Below are 6,000 nucleotides of genomic sequence, written 5' to 3'. Positions count from 1 at the left end.
GAACGCAATGGCAGAATGGATAGATAAGATTGTGATAAATACCGCAAAAGCAGACCAAAGGAGGAGAAGGGAAGGGGGAGAGAGAGAGGAGGGACAAGAAGAAGTGGATGATGACAATGAAGGCAAGCTCTGGTCTCGAAAATATTTTGGTGGCACAAAAAAGCAAGTGAGATTTGAAAACAATTGAAAATAAGCAACGAAAGCTCTTCAGGAGGCCCCAAAGTCAGTGGTGCTCGTACCCAGAGGAGGGAAGACTTCTGTGGGTAGACTGTCAGAGGTGAGCTCCGACAGACAGGAAGGGGCTCTGGAGTGCCCAGAGACATGCGGGATGTCCGAAGGCAATTCCAACTCCAGCGTGACAGGGGTTTCCCCCCGCTCCACACCTGCCCACTGCTGTTGCCTCCACTGAGGCTCTCCGCTCACCTGGACCATAGAACAACCGCCCTCTAGTCTCCCTGCCTCCTCAGTTCAGTTCAGTTCAGTCACTCAGTTGTGTCCAACTCTTTGCCACCCCATGGACTGCAGCACGCCAGGCCTCCCTGTCTGTTGCCAACTCCCAGAGTTTATTCAAACGCATGTCCATGGAGTCGATGATGCCATCCAGCCATCTCATCTTCAGTTGTCCCCTTCTCCTCCCACCTTCAATCTTTCCCAACATCAGGGTTTTTTCCAATGAGTCAGTTCTTCGCATCAGGTGGCCAAAGTATTGGAGTTTCAGCTTCAGCATCAGTCCTTCCAATGAACATTCAGGACTGATTTCTTTTAGGATGGACTGGTTGGATCTCCTTGCACTCCAAGGGACTCTCAAGAGTCTTCTCCAACCCCACAGTTCAAAAGCATCAATTCTTCAGTGCTCAGCTTTCTTTATAGTCCAACTCTCACATCCATACATGACTGCTGGAAAAACCATAGCTTTGACTAGGTGGACCTTTGTTGGTAAAGTAATGTCTCTGTTTGTTAATATGCTGTCTAGGTTGGTCATAACTTTTCCTCCAAGGAGCAAGCATCTTTTAATTTCATGGCTGCAGTCACCCTGCCTCCTACCCATCACGCATCTCTAGATCTTGACTTCAGTGGACACCTGAGGTGTCTTTCTGAACTGCACACTGGTGAGGTCACTTTTCCTGCTTCCACCCCTTCAGCGTGGGGGATCTAGGGACTCTGCTCTCCCCTGGCAGCTCCTGCCCAGGCTCTCTCAGCCTCTCTGCTTCTGTTTCTGCCCGCTGGGCTGTGATGTCCTTCTCCCTGCCGCCCCCTGCTCCATCTGGCAACATCACCTCACAGTGAGGACTCAGTCCAGCACCACCTCTTTCATAAGCCATTCCTGACCTCCCAGGACCTCCCAGGAACAGGAACCACCCCTTCCTCAGAGCCCCTTGGGGGTACCCTGTCTACATTTATTTTACCTGGTCCCATACCTTCCCCATCAGACTTAGGCTCCTTGAGACCCTTCCAGTTTCTTCTCAGATTGACCCAAGGCCTGGTCCCAAGGAAGGGCTCTATACACACCGAATTAGTAAAAATGCCAACTTGGACGTGCAAAGCACTTCTCCACTTGCAAGCTGCTTTTATGTGTGATTTCGTTTGAGGTTCCCAATAAACCCACGAAGTTACCTCCATTTATCAGGTGAGGACGCTGAGGCAGAGAAAGAGATTGAGGACATGGTAGTGGCCAGCTGGGGAGGGGGCTGAGAGAACTCCTGCCTGCTCAAGCCTTGTCCAGGATGCTGCCCTGAGGATAATGGCTCCTCTCTTCCAGGAAGCCCCTTTCCAAGCCACTAGGGGCCTGAGCTCAGCTTCCCAAACGGTGTGGTCAGCCCTTCACAAAGATTGTCAGAAATCATTCTGGAACATTTATTTGCCTCGGACTCTCTACCACACCCAACGTCTCCTCCTCTGATGACTGAGCCTCTTGCCACCCTGAGAGACCACACAGAGGATGGACCCAGGCCCAGGTCATGGGCACCAACACCAAGCCAGCAGGAAGACTCCCCTCCGCCCTGCTCATGGGCTGTCCGCCCAATATCCCACAAGTGCTGCCCGATTTCCGTCACAACCCAGCCCCGGGTACTAACTGCAGTGAAAGGGACATTTCAGCTGGGAAAGCAGGCCACACAGCCACAGGTCAGGAATCTGCCAGAGTCCTCCCTAACTCTTCCCGGAACTTTCCTCCCTCTGCCCTTCTCCCACCTTCTTGGAGGGACAGGGAGGTGGTCATGGCAGGAAGCTCATTTCTCTGTCCCCTCATCATCTACCCCTCCCCCAAGCTCCATCCAACACACATGCATTCCACAGGCCTTCATGGTAAATTTTATTGTCAAGCCACACTGGCTTCCTACTGGGCAGAACTAGCCCTTGTCAATGATCTTGTCCCCAGCATCCTCAGTACCTGGGACCCTGCAGCCAGTACAGCCTTAGCTCAGGTGACCAAGGCCCCTGCCCTGAGCCCCATGTTTCAGAGGGTCCCACTTTGGCCTGTCTCTTGCTGCATCTCTCTCCATGAGTCAGGAGTCCATCAGGTAGGGTCAGTGTCAGGTTCATTGGTCAGTACACCCAATTAAATTTGAATTTTAGGTAAACAGTAATTTTCAAGCGTGTGTTGGGAACGTGTGTGTGTGTGTGTGCTTGTGTGTTCAGTCACTTCAGTTGTGTCTGGCTCTTCGCAACGCTATGGACTGTAGCTCAGTAGGCTCCTCTGTCCATGGGATCTTCCAGGCAGGAATGCTGGAGCAGGTTGCCTTTTCCTTCTCAGGGGACCTTCCCAACCCGGGGATTGAACTCTTATGTCTCCTCCTTCGGCGGGCAGATTCTTTATCACTAGGGCCACCTGGGAAATCCATGTGTTAGGGACATACCATAGTAAAAAATTGTCATTGTTTTTCTGAAATTCAAACTTAACTAAGTATTCTATATTTTCATCTGATGAATATGGTAACCTTACGACATGGTCAAGGGGATGTAGCCACCTGGAGCATGCTCTGGGTACCTGGGGTCCTAATAAAGGGCCCAGAACCCACTCCCAGGGCCTCTGCAGTTTCCCCTTCCTGCCTGGTCCCACCAGCCTGCTGGGGATGGAGCTGTTACAGCAGGCTGGGTATCCACACAAGGACATCCCCTCACAGGGAGGTAGGGAAAGAAGGGGGTGGACCACAGGCCAGGGGCCATTTGTACTTCTGTGCCTGCCCACCAATGCCAGGGGCAGATCCGCCAGCCACCCAGCAAAGCTGTGCCATCTGCACCTGAATTCTTCTCCGTCTCCTGCTACAGAAGCATCCAGGTGGGACAGTGGAGTCCCTGAGTATGTGTGTGTGGTGGATCCCCTGGAAGGAAACCTGTTTCCTGGCTGGGGTGAATCTCGCTGTAGTGGTGGGCTTCCTCAGGCTCCGCTGTCAAGTCATCAGTTCATTGTTCAGGAGTGTATCTGGGATCAGGGGCACAGACAGCCTGGGAATTTAGTGGCTCTTCCTGCCAGGAAGCCAGTAGGCTCTGGTAACATCTCTAAGCCTCAGTTTCTTCAAAGGTAAAACCGGAAGAGTTCCTACCTCTTGTGAACTAGATATGATTGGGGGAAACTAGAGATAGTAAAAAGATGAGTGGTTGCCAGGGGTGGGGGCAGGGTGGGGGGAAGCGGAAGGAATAGGCAGAGATCAGTGGGTTTTTAGGGCAATTCATCTTCTCTGTATGATACTGCGGTAGTGGAGACATGTCACTATGCACTTGTCAAATCCTATAGAATGTATAATCCGAAGGTGATGCCTGGTGTTAACTGATGACCTGTCGGTGTAGGTTCATTGACTGGTAAACCACTCTGCTGTTGGGATGCTGAGCAGGTGTGAGGGCCTTGAGGTATATGGGAAGCCTCTGCACTTTCTGCTCAATTTTGCTGTGAACTAAAACTGTTGTAAAAAACAGTAGTGTTAATTGCTCAGTGGTGTCCAACTCTTTGCAACCCCATGGACCATAGCCCGCCAGGCTCCTCTGTACATGGGATTCTCCAGGCAAGAATACTGGAGTGGGTTGCCAAGCCCTTCTGCAAGGAATCTTCCCAACCCAGGGATGGAACCTGGGACTTCCTCACTGCAGGCAGATTCTTTACCGTCCGAGCTAACGAGGAAGCTGTTTAAAAAAAAAAAACTGTAAAAACTAATTTATTAATTTAAAAAAAAAGGTATGAACATGAATGCATCAGTCCCTAACATATTTCACACTCAGACGTGTGCTGAGCGCCTACTAGACGTCTGTTTTATAAGGTAAACCAAAACGAGAAAACGAGGGAGCAAGGGAGGTATTTCTTCCCCAGCTGTACACTTGGGAGAAGTCTTCCACCCACGCTGGTCAGAGACACCGGGTGTCAGCGCTGAGGGGTCGCCGCAGTGGGGGCCGGTGACGCGGGTTCGGCGCCGCCCCACTCTGTCCCCGACCCCGGAGCGGAGGAAGGAGTCGGGGGAGCCGGACGCAGCGGGCTGGGCTCGAGGCGGGGTCGTGGGGAGGAGACTGCCCTGTCAAAGGAGGGCAGGCTCAGAACTACACGGAACCCCCTAGGCGGCCCCGCCGCCGGGACCCCTCAGAGGAAGTCCCGGGGCGCTCAGCTAGGAGCCCCGGTGGGCGGGGCGAGGGCGGGGCGACGAGCGGTGGGAGGGGCGGGGATGGGAGGGGCGAGGGCGAGGGCGGGGCAGGGAGGGCGGTCGGGACGGGGCGAGGGCGGTGGTCTGGGGCGAGGACGGGGCGGGGCAAAGGGCGGGGCGAGGGCGGTGGTCGGGGGCGGGGCGGGCGGCCAGGGGCGGGGGAAGGGAGGAGAGAAGGCGAAGGACTCCGGAGGAGGCCGGCCGCCGCCAGCCCCGCCGCGCCCCCGTGTGGCCGCCGCGCGCCGCTGCGCCGCCCGGGGAACAAAGCCCGAGGCTCGGGTGGGGGCGGGGCGGGGCTCCGGGGCTCCGGCTCCGCGGCCCGGTCTGCGGGGCAGGCTGGGAGAACCCCGTTGGAGGACAGACGTCCCAGATAAAAGGAACGGTGACTGCAGACTCGGATTGTGGCAGATTAGCCGGAGGGAGCCAAGCGGGAAGGGGAGGGGGCGCTGTGACTGCCCACCCACTGGGACGGACCATCCCCACACAGGCTCCAGTCCAATCGCCGAGCGGCTGGCCGTTCTCCGACTCGGGTCCGAGCTGGAGCGGGAGAGAGAGAAGGGTTCGGCAGGGCCGTGCTTGGGCTGAGCGGAGAGTCGTGGCCCGGACGCCCCACCCTCTAGGCCTGGGATGTCTGCCGAAGTTAGCGGAGACGCGGAGGAGTGCAGGGAACCGGTCCTGGACCCAAGTCCGGGCCCCTTCACCGCCCGGCCACACTGCGCCTCGTCCCCGGGTCCTTGCCATCTCCTGCCCTCAGGGGAGGCGACCCTTGCCCAGCGCCTCCTCGGGAGGAGGAAATACCACGTCAAATCCCAGATGCATGCAAAACAAAACATCCACTAACGCCGGACCTGGAGGGCGGGGTGCGGGTGGGGGTCGCCTCAAGGACCAGAGAAGCAGATACCGACCCTTCTAAGACGCTCCGCTTTCAGAGACACAAGTAGCTTGTTGGTCAGCTACCTGGGCGAGCGCGCGCGCGCGCGCGCGCACACACACACACACACACACACACGCACACACAGTGAAATGGGCCTCAGCAATCAATTGGAAAGGGTATTAACCCATTCCACACAGCCTTCAGCCAGGGTGGAGGGTACCATCTTCACCAGCCCTGCCCCTCGGCCCAGGTTATTGCCAGAGTGGCCTGTGGCCAGCCTTTCCACCGAGTATGCTAATGGAGCACCCACTGTGCGCACTGTGTGCGTTTTATTCCGCGCCATCCAGTCCAGGGCTTCCTTCCTGAGCTGGAGTGGAGGAGTCTGTTCACCCCAAGCCTAGGTCAGTTTCCCTTCAAACCTGTCCCCTCCCCTGCTCCCCAGCTTCTAGCCTCAAACACAGCCCTCTTCCTCTGGCGGTTGTTTCCTCCACAATTACCACC

At 56.0% G+C, this 6,000-nt stretch overlaps 1 long non-coding RNA gene across 1 annotated transcript in view; it reads left to right on the top strand.

Moving 5' to 3' along the window:
• The first annotated feature begins 655 nt into the window (after positions 1-655).
• The window catches only part of LOC122684849, a 30,141-nt gene continuing 24,796 nt past the window's right edge, over positions 656-6,000 (top strand). The window contains exon 1 of the long non-coding RNA XR_006338168.1: positions 656-680. This is a non-coding gene — a long non-coding RNA (uncharacterized LOC122684849). The remainder of the gene's footprint in view (positions 681-6,000) is intronic.

The sequence above is a fragment of the Cervus elaphus genome, chromosome 27 (genome assembly GCF_910594005.1).
Source record: "Cervus elaphus chromosome 27, mCerEla1.1, whole genome shotgun sequence".
Taxonomy (NCBI): domain Eukaryota; kingdom Metazoa; phylum Chordata; class Mammalia; order Artiodactyla; family Cervidae; genus Cervus; species Cervus elaphus.
This window is presented reverse-complemented; position numbering and strand designations above follow the sequence as displayed.